Here is a 13955-nt window from a genome sequence, read left to right as displayed (position 1 = left end):
CAGTAGCTACCTAAGGGGTGAAAGTGATAATATGTGACAATGTAAAGCGCTTATTTATCACAGAGCCTGGCACACTGTGCTCAATAAATGGCAGCTCATCGTTCTGCATGCTTCGTAACCAACAGAAGGAGAAACAGTCACATTTACAGACATAATACTATCCAAAACAGTCCCTGTACTGCCTGAATGTTGATGAAAGGAAATTATCATGTTTGCATGAAGGCCTAGCATTTAAACCTGTTATACAACTACTACTTATTAAATTCACATAAAAATGTTTTTGTCAGCAAGAGAAAAATTATTACTCTACAAGTATGATTACAATTGAGTTACAGCATTTGCATTGCTATAATTTTGCTTTTCAAGTTAATAGAAAAATTAGCTGATCAAAAAAGGAATAAAAATAAACCAATGCCACCTACTATTTCTAGATTGGAAAAAGTATAAATTAGATTCCAAATGGGTTTTGACTCGAAGCAAACGTTGAGTACCTATCTACATGAAGGAAAGAAACATTGTCATAGTGAATACCTAAGAAGAAATTTTTTAAAAATAAAAAAATTAGACTCTCATACAGGGCTGACAGGAACGTTCTTTGGAAAAACAGTTCTGTATTATAAAATAAAGCTGAAAATATGTGCACCCTGTCACCCAGCAGCTTTCCTAGGTATATATCCTAAAAACATTCTTCTCTCATGTACCAGGACACATGTTCAATAATATTCATAGTTATACTGTCCAGAAATGCCAAAAAACTGGAAACAACGCAAATAACCAGCAAGAGAAGAATGGGTTTATAGTAGTATATTCGTACAGTAAAAAAAAAAAAAAAAGTATTAGTTTCCTACTGCTGACACAACAAATTACCAAAATTACCATAAATTGAGTGGCAAAACACAAATTTATATACAGAGGGTGCCAAAAAAATCTATACACATTTTAAGAAAGGAAAAAACTGTGTGTGTGTGTGTGTGTATACACACACATACCGATAGCAAAAGATGAATACAAGTCACGTTTGACTTCTGCAATTACAAGAGGTGCTCAAAGTGGTTGCCATGAGCGTCCAGATACTTCTGATTACGGTGAACTACTGCTTGAGCAATGTTGACCAGAGTTAACATCTCTGAAAATATATGTACATGTTTTTGCCCCCCCTCCCCCCCCCGGTATAATCTTACAGTTCTGGAGATCAGACGTCCAGGCTTCTACTAGGGTGAAAATCAAAGGGTTTCAGTCAACAAGTCTCCTTCTGGAGGCTCTAGGGGAAAATACTTTTCCTTGCCTTTTCCAGCTTCTAGAAGCTGCCTGCATTCTTTGGTTCATGGCCCCATCATCCATCTTTAAAGCTAGTAGTGTAGCACCTTCAGGTCTCTCTCTGACCTCTACTTCCATCATCACACATCCTTACTTCTCTCTGACAAAACATATATGACTCCCTTTTTATTAGCGCCCTTGTGATGACACTAAACCCACCTGGATAATCAAAAGAGCCTTAACTTAATCACAACTGCCAAGTCCCTGCTGCCATATAAGATGACATATCCATAGATTTCAGGGATTAGGACATGAATATCTCTGAGGGACCATTAATCTACCTCCCACAAAAACTATACTAAAATGAAAATGAAGAAAGTACTGCTACACTGAATGAATGAATCTCACAAGCAACACTGGAAAAAAACACAAAAGTATATATACAATATAAGTCCTTTTATATAAACTTTAAAAATAAGCAAAACTAAACTGTTAAATAGGGATGCAAACATCAGTAGTAAGGCTATAAAGAGAAGGAAGGATACGATTTTTCACAAAAATCACAAGAATGGATTCTTTTGGGGTAATGTTGCTGGCAATGTTCTATTTCTTCACCAGTGGCTTTATAATTATTCTTTAAAGATATGTCTTATGTAGTCTTTGATTAATATATCTTACACAAAGTAACAGATAACAGTCATAAGCCAGAGGCAGGGAAAACCAGACACAAAATAGATCAGGCAACCATTACATAGCAATACGGTAGCAGAGACTGTCCCATCTATGTGGTTGAAAAGCCAGTTAACTTGCGGGTTGAGCATGGGGCAGAAATCTAGGTTCAGAGCAAAGAAACAGGCTTAGAATCACATATACAACTTACAATGTCTTCTTAATAGACTATAAATTTCTTGAGGTCAAGAACAGAACTCTAGTCATCGCTGTATTCTTAGTACTTGAATAATATTTACCCCAGAACAATCTTTCAATAAATGTTTAATGAATGGAAGAATGAGTGAAATGTCTTTCACCTCATATGTGGCTGAATAAAATTAAGTAGTCCTCAAGCAAATAACTGAGAGTCAATTTGAAAATTCAACATATAATCATTCAATAAATTGCAATGACTACATTGAAGAGTAGAAAATATAATGCATAGTTTTGCCTTCAATTATTTCTAAATTATTCTTTGAAATAGAACACATAGTACAAAAACAGAAATTTACAGTAATTCTCTGGATTTAAAAGGTAAAAAACAAAATACAGTTAATCAACATCAAATTGTAAAGACTAAGTGCATATGACAAATCAGAATTGGGGGAGGTTAACATGGGGTAGGACGATCATACAAAGTTTATGAGGTGGGATTTATAGTGGTTGGTGGCAGATTGCAAACAGACACAAACTCCTCCCATTCCAACGTGACCATGCTGCATCTCCCGTCAAGACGTGGTTTCTTTCTCCATCCTAGAAACTGGGGTTGACATAACTTCTTTCTCCATCCTAGAAACTGGGGTTGACTCTGTGACTTGCTTTGACCAATGGGACATCAACAAATATGACCCAGAAACTTGAAAAGCACTTGTGCACTGGAAACTTGCCCTCTTTTGCTGGATTTGGAACCCAGCTTGTGAAGAAACCCAAGCTGCCTCACATAAGTGAGCTCAGACAAGATCAAAGGAAGACCATTCAGCCAAGCCCAGTCAAACTGCCAACCATGTAATAGTCAACTAATAAGTTAATTTTTTTTTAACCTCTGAATTTCGGGGTGGTTTATTTCAAGGCAAAAGTTAACTGACTAAGGAGGTGGGCACAGAAGAGGAAATGAACACAACACACATGCACGGGAAAATGAATTCATAAATAAGTCTAAATGGGTAAGAGTTCTGATTGTGGAAAAATAATACATAGGCCTGAAAGATAAACTGAATTCAGACTGTACAGATCAGTCCAGGAGCAGGATGGACTTACTTCTGTTTCAGTGGACAAGGGGGAGCCATGCAGGAAGGACTTCAGAGCAAGGAAAGAAAGAGCGAAGAGGAAAGGAGTCCAGTTAGGGCCACTACTCTCTAGACAGGTTGAAGTAATAAAATTCTCCTCCACTGGCAGGGGAGGGAGGAGCTAGATAATTCACTAAGTAGATAAGAATATGGTTTTATAAGTACCATATATAATTTATGGAAGATTCTGTTCTTTAACAGAAACACAGAAAAATTATTTTTACCTACAATTTTAATCTTAATGGGAAGTGTCACAATTAATCATCAGAAGAGCTTATGACGTATCTAAAAGGTAAGGAAATATTTTTGAAGCTATATTTGAGCATAAAGATAATACATAGATTTCTAATGACAGCATACCTCTGAAATAGGACTCCTCTTTGAGATTTAAATATACCCACCAAACCATTTCAGCTTCTGGCCTCTACCGTGTAATAGGGACGGATTTACCCTCCTACCTTAAACAACTAGAAAAGCAAACAAAATGTACGAAACAATGGATTTTAGGCAAACAGGCAGCAGGCAGCGCAGAACAGGGATCCACAGAAGGAAATAAATGAGGTAAGCCTTACACTTGCTCCTACACCTCACTGCCTCGAGTTTCCATGCCGCAGCACAGGAACGTGCAGCCCCAACAGAGCCCAGCAGTCTGGGAGTTTGGGGGAGTACACGGCGGGCAGAACACCGGAGAGGAGAGGTGCACAGAGCACCAGCTCTGGGTACCTGGAGAGGGCTCCCCCAGAGACTTTGGCGGAGTCCTTACAGTGCGTGTGTGAGGCAGCCATCAGAGGAGGGAAAGAATCACTGGAAAGGGGCAGGTAGGCAGATTCTTGATGCTCACACAAGGCTGTGAATCGTTTCTATACTCACCAGACAGAGTGCAAAAGACCTTCAAAAACACTGAGGGCCTTGAATGAATCAAACTATTTTCAAAGAACTGTATCCCAGAACAAATCCCAAAAATACTTAAAGGAAAACAAACAAATATATCTAGCACATAACAATGTAAAATCACAACGTCTGGCATCCAAACAGAAATTACCAGGGATGCAAGCAAGGAAAAATATCACTCAATAAAAACAGACCCAGAAATAGTATACATGATAGAATTGGTAGACAATGATTTCAAACAGCTATTATAAATATATTCAATATATTCAAGAGAATAGGGGAAAGCAAAAGCATAAGGAGAGAAATAGAAAATACTGAAAAAGTAAATATACCTGAGATACAAAATATACTGGATGGGATTAACACAAGATTAACCACAGTGGGAAAAAAGGAACTTGAAGATACAGAAAAAGAAATTATCAAAAATGAAATATAGATAAAAAGACAGAAACCAAACAGAACATCAGCGAGCTAGCTATGGGATAACATCAAAAAGCCTAACATATATATAACTGCAATCCCAGAAGGAGAAAACAGAGAGGTTGTTTTGTTGTAATTTATTGTAACCATACTCTCTTCTATAAAGTTTCTCTCCATTTCCACTAGATAGGTATTTTAATTTCTAGATACACTTATTGGGCCCAGAGTGATCTCCATGCTGGGGGGGGAGGGAGAAACCTGAAGAAAAAAATGACTGAAATATTTCCAAATTTGATAAAAACTATAAATACACCAAACACCTCCTATTATTAAAGTACAAGATCAGATGCTGTCAAACTCATTATGATCTATTATGTAAATAGTATTTAGAATACCTGAGTTATAGTCCAAAAATAGATTAAAATATAGTTAGATGCAGAGTGTTATCGCATACCTTAAAAGTCAAAATAAAGTATTTTTGTTATAAAAATTATCTAAATTATGTTTTAATATAAAACAAACTGAGCTGTAGACACAAATGTACAAAGACAACACACCCATTAAGTTTTTCAAGACATCTAATAATACTAACGTAAACAACAGAAATAAGGGTCAAGAACAGGATAAACCTGTGGGATTTTTTTTGTTTCACCCCAGAGGTTTTAGCAAGAGCCTCTCTAAAGGGTTAGGAAAAAAAGATGAAGATTTGTGAATAATTCCATCTGCTGATAGCAAAAGAGATAGAAAATTTAGTGGCCACTCACTTCAACTGTTCCTTCTAAACTTTCACAGGAGGTAAATTATACTTCCAGCAGCATAGACTATCTCTGGACTCAATAAATATATTCAAGAAAGCAAAATATCTATTAAAGTAAAGAGAAACTTTACAAGACAGCATGGTTACAATTACTGACAACAATAAAAGTGTAAACAATCTAGTTCTCCTTTGCCTGGCTACCATGCTAACAACACATAAACAAATTCTTCCCTCATAGAAAATACAATGTAATTTATGTGACTAGATTGTAAGGAAAACACTAAGACCATTCCTTGGGTAAAATCTACTGTAGCCACATCAACCAACCAAAGCATGTCTATGATCCTTCCACTAAGACAAAGAAAAAAAATTAATACAGAACCTTCTCTGTAATGATACTCATTGTAATTGGACTTAAAGTATATTAATTTCCCTTTTTAAAAATAGCAAAACTGAGGCAAAGAGAGGTTAAGTAATCTAAGGTCCTATAATACATTATATTAAAGATAAGAGTAGACTCAATCTTGATGCACAATAAACTGTTTATATTCATTTGTTTAATAAGCATTTATTAATTTAAGAGGGTTAGTGGCTACACTAACATCATTTTCTAAACAAACAAACAAAATCCAGCGTATAAGGGACTTTTTCTGCCCTACAAATAGTTTATATATTTTTAATCTTACAAAGTTATTCAAGTTATATCCTAATTACCTGTATATTTAATAACTCACCTATACACAGAGTCTAGCTACAGAGAGACTCCTAACTACATACCTGGACGACCTCTTTCCAGCAACCATACATATGCCCTCCTTCTGGTAATGCCTGTTCTAACTCCTGAGACTCAAACAGAGGGTGTGAAACAACATGGGAATTCTGTCAATACTCAAGCCATCGGGGCCTGGGAGAAACCCATACTGGAGGGAGAGGTGAACTCTTTAGGCAAAGTTTTTAAAGTGCTTTGGCATTCTGAAAGGATTTATTTAAGGCTGTTTCAGGAGTTGTGCAAACATTTAACTTTCATGAAAAATTTTAAATTTAAAAACATGTATTTTAAACTATTATTTTTAATTATTTAACTACTTATAGCTATTATATATCTACTAATCTCTGAATCTGGTAGAGTATGTAGAATAGATTAGTAAAATACTTGTGTGTAGGTAGAATAACTAAATCTGGTAGAGTACGCAGAATAAGCTAAAAAAAATACTATCTTTATGGTTGATAAAGCAGAAAACTATTTCCCTGAACCCACCTCCCAGACTGTTAGGTCCATCTGTTATATATTCATGTGTTAGTCTGCACTTTGTTTTCATGAACCGTACTCTGAACACTTTTAATTCCTTGTTCTACAACTGTCTGCCCCCACTGTACTGTAAGCTCCAAAAGTGAGATTTCTGTCTTGCTCACTGTTGAATCTCTAATCCCTGACACAGTGACATGGTAGGTGCTTAACAAATATTTAATGACTCAATGGATAAATGGATGCATCTATTGCAATTGTTGTAATGCGAGAGAATGAGGTGTGGAGAGGCTAAGTCAAGGTGGTAGCCATGGAAAGGAAAAGGAGAGGTTTTCACGCTGGCAGAACCAAGGGAAAGAGGAAGCCAAAAAAATATAGATATGAGATTTTTGAGCTTGGTTGACTGATTAAGTAGTGAGACTTTCATTTATAAAATTAAAGACGTTAAAGAACGGCTGGCTTTTGTCTTGGACATGTTGAATTCTGCCAAGTGTTAGACAAGTAACAGAAACGAAGCCCTAATCTAGTTTACTATCCTACCATGTGATTTAGCTTCCCGATGATTTTTTTCAAATCAAATTTCATGAGGCAAGGCTCATATTTTTCTCTTTAGTTACTCATTTTTTCCTATTTTACTCCTTTCATCTTTACCTGATATGTCATTGCAAAATGTTGATAAAACCATTTTTGAGATATATTAGAAACCGAGGCACTTAAGTGAATCAAGGAAGAAAAAAAACAGATAGGGCGCTTTCCAAACTTAATCCATAATATACAACATATGGAAAACAATGTCAGGCAAATATAAATAAAATACAGTATCCAGATGATCATATGGCTAGGACAAGATAAGGGAAACAAAGCAAAATTATTTTCAAAAGGCAATTACCTGAAACTGCATAAAGAAAAAAAGACAAGTATAAAAATAATGAGGAAAGCATTTTGGTAAAAACAGATATAATGGCAAAAAAGTTTTCTAATTCAAATATAAAAAAACACTGATTCTTAGCTATATTGTAATAAAAATCTTAAAAAATACTGATTCTTATTTTCAATAAAGATGCAAATTCTCTGTAAAAAAACAAAAAAACACTGATTCTTAAAACACGGTTAGGCTAAATCTTGACAACGTACCTAAAGAAGCCAAGAAGCTATTACCTCACTTTTTCAGAAAACACTACAACATCCCAGATTCTTTTCAAACAACACTTTTTATCTCGAAAAGCTTTACTCTAATTGACGTAAAAGCAAACCCCTTCATAGAATAAAAAGCAATTATCAACATCCCAAAACATTAAGGATCTTCCGTACAAAGGTTAAAAAAAAAAATCCAAAATGTTCACAAAAGTTCCTATGTACTATATGTTCAATTAAGTATCAAGAACACATAAAATAACCACAAAAATAATTGTTTAACTTAAAATCATAATATAAATGAAAAAATACCAAAAAGTCTTTTTTAAAAAAACACCTGTTTCAAAGATGAAACCTGGCAAAATTGACATTCGCATTATGTAAATAATATAATTTCAATTTGTATTTTAAATCTACAGTCAAGGATCACCAGATATTAAAGACAGAAACTTTTGAGTGGTAATATTTGTTGTACTTATGCTCAAAATTTAGCTCTAAAAAAGTCAGCGTTTTCATACAGACTCAAAGGCTCTTTTATCAAATATAGAAGTATGATATTTAACCTGAAAGCACAGAGCATTTACAGCACAAAAGTTGTAAAAGTATTTACAACAGAAGGATTCTATCCACTGAAGCCTGGGGGGGGGGGGGGGGGAATCTACCACTACCAACATTACTGTTTACAATGCACTGGATAACAACAGAAGATGCAAGAAAGTAAAACAGTATAAATATGTTTGAAAATCTACAAATACTAAAGATGTCCTGCAATATTACTAATAAAATAAACTGACACAGCTCCAGCTATATTAATATAGGTCAAAAAGTTCAAAAATAACAAAGGAAGGAATACATGACTAGAGTAATTTTGAGTAACATGCACTCAAATTATAGAGACTGCTGCATAGCTATAAAAGAATTTTTCTACATAATTTTTTCCAAAGTGGGGCAGGAAGTAAGCCATATTCCCCATTAATTCTCAAAGGCTGTTTTATTTTGCTAATCAATTCAGCCCTCAATAATGGTTATTAAACATATGCCCTTGTTACATCCTGTTTTTTGTTTGTTTGTTTGTTTGTTTTAGGCAACAAACATTATCTCACACAGTTTCTGAGAATTAGGAACTGTTGAAAGTATCTTAGCTGGGTGGTTCCAACTCAGTCTCTCAAGAGTTGTAATCAAGTTTTCGCATCAATATATTACTTTTTAAAGTTATAAAACTTATAAAGAATTGCCTGCTCCCCACCAAAGTTAAATTTAAATTCCATGATCATAGCAAACTCAGCTCTGTAATATTCATTTACATTGAAAAGCCAAAAATCTATCACTAACTGTCATATTTTGGTGCATTTTTTAATGTAAAATACCCTCAAAAGTTGTTTAGGGCCAGCTCGATGGCTCAGGTGCCGAGGTTGCCGGTTCAATTCCCATATGGGCCAGTGAGCTGCGCCCTCTACAGCTAAGATTGTGAACAATGGCTCTCTCTGGAGCTGGGCTGCCACAAGCAGCCGGAGGTTGGCGTGAGCTGCCGTGGGCTGCTGAGTGCTACGGCAGGTTGCTGTGGGCTGCCATCGGCTGCCGTGAGTGGCTGGCAGCCAGCGTGAGTGGCCGGCAACCATCGTGAGCCTGCCGTGTGCTGCAGAGGGCTATGGGCTACCGTGGGCTACCATGTGCTGCCGTGAGTGGCCAGCATCCAGTGTGAGTGGCCGGCAGCCGGCGAGAGCTGCCATGAGCAGCCGACCTATGACCAACGACCAACTGCCAGGGGAACACAAGGCTCATAATACAAGCATGGGCCAGGGAGCTGTGTCCTACACAACTAGACTGAGAAACAATGGCTTGAACCAGAGTGGGGGAGGGAGGAGGTTTTTAAAATTATACAAACTTCACTTCTAACACTATATTTAAAGATACTGAAGCCCAATACAATTGAGTTCAATTTGCTAAGGCAAATGAGCCTAATCTCATGAAGATTTCCTGAGGCATTAAAATCATCAGTATTTAAAAGAAAATCAAAAGAAGACACAAAAATCTGAAGTCACATAGTACACTAGAGAATTCACTAAATTTTGTATTAACCATAGTACAAGATAATGAGTAAGATATCTTATTCTTTGTCATCCACCGACTAAAGGTCAAATTTGTTTCAATTTGATATTATAAATTAATGTAGCTAGGGACTTCAATTTTTTATATGTCTAACACTGAAAAGGGGAAGACGTATTTCCTAGCGTTCTATCATAAAGGAAAAATGTTAGAGAAACTTTCAATTATCACCATTCTTCAAACATCCCTTTCAGTGCTTTGATAAAAATGTATCATACAGGAAAACAAGTTTCTAAATTAAAAATTCCTTTCAGTACATTTTCAATTTGAATAGATCACAATATGCCATCCAAGTCCACACACTTATTTGAAAAATTTTTGGAGTTAAGATGAATTCAAGATTAGTCATAGTAAGTAATATTTCTCATCATTACTGCTTCTTTATAAAAAGAAATACATAGCATTCAATTCCCTCAGTACTTTAAAATCAATTTCCCATCTCTCCTTCCCTCCAATGAACGTTCCTCTGTTCCATTTACCCTAAAGAAAACAGCAAACACATCTTTGTGGTCTATCCTGGCAAATCAGTGTTTTAGAAACCAATGGGGCTGTTATTAATGGCTCAGAACCACACACTTAACAAAACACACTGAGTCGAATCCCCTGTGTGTGTGTGTGTGTATACATGTGCCCATTCATAATATCGTGATGCATACAAAAACTCAGTTTCTATTGAATACCAAAATACCTTTGCCTTAATTCACAGGTTACAATAAAATTGACCTCTTTAAGGTTCAAAGAAAGAACAATTTCTAAAGCTAGCGATGAGAAGAGTTAATACTGGGATTGCTGCCACCTATCAACTTTAATTCAAAGTGAAGTACAACTCAATGTCATTTTTACCTCTAATGCAACCATGACTGAAACAAAATTAACTTCACTGTGGGATAAAGTATCCTGGCATCTCAGTGGATTATTTACTGCTCTCATTTGACAGTACACAAGTGTAGAGTCTTTTGTCCCTCCCACAGCAACCCAGGGTGTCAACATCATCTTAACCAACGCAAATGACAAGCAAATCCTTCAAGTCATTACGTCGCACCCTAAGTAACAGAAAGTCATGGCCTTCATTGCTGTTACTACACAGCGAACAGATTCTATAGTCCCAAACCCCCTTCTATTACATTCGGGGAGGCGGGGAGGACGGAAGTGCTCGGATAGCCTGAGAATCCTGTGTGTTCAGTCCTGGTACCAGAAGCAGCATGAATACAAGTAATATGTGGGTCACCCACAGAGAGAGAAACAGAACGAAGCTTTGTGACCCTCCAAGTTCAGTGAAGACACCGAAAGCCTCTGGGGAAACGGCACACAAGTCTTTGGGGAAACCGGGGAGAGGCAGACCATCTTCGAGATGGAGTGACTGGGTCTGGCACAAGCCCAGGGCGTGGGCAGCGACCGAGAGTCTCCCGCACCCCACCACTCCGCACCAGGTCGGTCACTGGGCGAGGGGTGCGGCCGGAGGAGGGGGTCCGAACTGGGGGAGGGCGCGGCGCGAGGCTCCCCCAGCTGCGCCCTCAGGGCTCGGGGGGTGTGTCCTACCTGGGCCAGGGCGGACGCAGGGATTTCGGGCGGAGGGCTCGCGTCCAGCTCAGGGCCGGGACCCGCTAGGGTCAACCCTCAGCAAGCGGGATCGCCGCCGCCTGCCCATCCCCCGCCGCCGAGTGCGGCGGGACCTGAGCGCGGCTTCGAGGGCCGGCTGTCTGGGTAGTCCCCTCGGGTACCGTCCGCGATTACTGGCGGCGGCGGCGGCGGTCGCTGCTGTTACAGCTGCTGCTGGCCGCCCCCAGCCGCTGCTCTTGTGCCAGCCCCTGCTCCTCCTCCTGCCGCCGCCGCCGCCGCCTCGTCCCCACCGCTCCCATCGCCGCTGCGGCGACTACTGCAGCGCGCGCTGACCCGACCCGACGTTATTCTCCCCCTTCGCAACCCGGCACAGCCTAGCCCACCTGCCCTGCCAGTGCGCACGCCCACCTCTCCGCCGCAGGAGCTGATTGGAGAGCGCGTCACGAGCTCGCCACGTCGGTTGGCTGGTCCCATTGTCTATCACTAAGGGGACGGAGAGTCCGGCGGAGAGCGTCTCCGCCCCCCACCGGAGAATTGCCGCTATCTTCAGGTTTGCCTGAGAGGGCGAGTTACCGGGAAAGGAGCATCACAATGGCAGCGCGCATGCGCGCGGGAATGCTGGGCGTCGTAGTTCCAGCCACAGCCGCAACTGCCCGCCGGTCCGGAGCCAAGAAGTAGGATTCCTGAGAGACTACCAGTGGTTGGTGCACAGTGGTGTCCTGTAACTTGGTTGTAGAAGCGGGGTTGTGACCCCAGGCTGGGGCTTTCCGGAAGAAAATCGGAAATGCTTTGTCACGATACGAGTTTACATACTCGGCGGCAGTCGCGAAAAAGGGCCCCGCATCCTGAGGCCCTTCCACCCCCTCAGAACCAGAGCTGCCAGCATCTAGCAAATTGGCGCTGTCCTCAGAACCGCCCCACGCGAAGCTCATCACCCATGGATACTGGGGGAAAGGCCTAAAGGCGTAAGGAGGAAAGGAGACCGAGACTCCGGAAAGAAATGTCAGCCTGGAGCCCGGAGTATCCTTACGGTTTTCACAACCCACGAAGAACGAGATTGTTTTCCCTTTTTGAAACCACCAGCCAAAGGTTCAATGAGCAGCCCCCTAAGGACCGGTATGGGATTCCACGCAAGAGAATGCGAGTGTCCCTCAAGACTTTCAAAGAAAAGGGAGGAGAGTGGAGCAATGAGGCTGTGAGGGATAAATTTGTATTTGGTACTGATTGCGTCAAGCTCTTTGGTGAAAGGGAAGCCCTAAGATGAAACGCCTCCTCCGTCCTTACCCACCAACTCACAGAAGAAAAAAACCCAAAGAGGTTCAGTTCAACAGCTTTCCTAAGGCTAGAAAGCTAATTAGTGGCAGAACCAAAAATTCCAGTTTCTTAAATCTCCCCTGTCCAATGCTTTTTTTTTTTATTTAATAATCACAACGAGTCCCAGAAGTCTGCCATGGACAATGAATTATAAGCTTCTTTTTACTTTAAATCTTTTTCTTTGCTAAGCAAAGTAAGTTAGACAGAAAAACTAGAGAACCATATGATTTCACTGATATGTGGTATATAAAACTGGAAACAACAAAAGAAGACAAACAAAAGAAGGAACAAAAACTCATAGACATAGACAGTAATTGAGGGGTTACTACTAAGGGGAGAGGGGTCTCTAGAAGAGGGTAAACAGGTGTCTAATATACAGTAATGGAAAGAGAACTGACTGGGTGGTGAACACACAATGTGAGAGACAGATAATGTATTACAGAATTGCACACCTGAAATCTATGTAACTTTACTAACAATTGTCTCCCCAATAAACTTTAATTTAAATATATATATATATATATATATATATATATATATATATATATATATAAATCTTTTTTTCTTCACTCCAGTGACATGATTAAAGCTGATTAAGAATATACAAGAGTTGGGGGCCGGCCCTGTGGCTCAGGCGGTTAGAGCTCCATGCTCCTAACTCTGAAGCCTGCCAGTTCGATTCCCACATGGGCCAGTGGGCTCTCAACCACAAGGTTGCCAGTTCAATTCCTCAAGTGGGATGGTGGGCAGCGCCCCCTGCAACTAAGATTGAACACAGCACCTTGAGCTGAACTGAGCTGCCACTGAGCTCCGGGATGGCTCAGTTGGTTGGAGCACATCCTCTCAACCACAGGGTTGCCGGTTCAACTCCTGCAAGGGATGGTAGGCTGTGCCCCCTGCAACTAGCAACGGCAACTGGACCTGGAGCTGAGCTGTGCCCTCCACAACTAAGACTGAAAGGACAACAACTTGAAGCTGAATGGCACCATCCACAACTAAGACTGAAAGGACAACAACTTGACTTGGAAAAAAGACCTGGAAGTACACACTGTTCCCCAATAAAGTCCTGTTTCCCTTCCCCAATAAAATCTTAAAAAAAAAAAAGAATATACAAGAGTTAAATATGAATCCTATATTCAATCTCAAAACTGTTCAGAATCTGTTTCTTCTTGTTCAGGAAATGCCACAGCCTCTTGACATTCTTTAAAAAAAGAGCAAACACCTCTACTGTCTTGTCATGTCTAGATCCTTGGATGAAAAATAGGACCAAGTG

General features: G+C 39.6%; 1 protein-coding gene across 2 annotated transcripts in view; it reads right to left on the bottom strand.

Annotated features, from left to right (window-relative positions):
• The window catches only part of TTBK2 (tau tubulin kinase 2), a 130295-nt gene extending 118527 nt beyond the window's left edge, over nucleotides 1-11768 (bottom strand). Inside the window, exon 1 of one of the 2 annotated variants that reach the window (XM_019725389.2) lies at nucleotides 11348-11768. The gene's annotated coding sequence lies outside the window, so the exon portion shown is untranslated. The remainder of the gene's footprint in view (nucleotides 1-11347) is intronic. The other variant, XM_074327861.1, reaches the window with a different exon arrangement.
• Nucleotides 11769-13955: the final 2187 nt, after the last annotated feature.

Source organism: Rhinolophus sinicus, linkage group LG03, assembly GCF_036562045.2.
Source record: "Rhinolophus sinicus isolate RSC01 linkage group LG03, ASM3656204v1, whole genome shotgun sequence".
Taxonomy (NCBI): Eukaryota; Metazoa; Chordata; class Mammalia; order Chiroptera; family Rhinolophidae; genus Rhinolophus; species Rhinolophus sinicus.
Note: the sequence above shows the minus strand (reverse complement) of the source record. Positions and strands in the feature narration are given on the sequence as shown.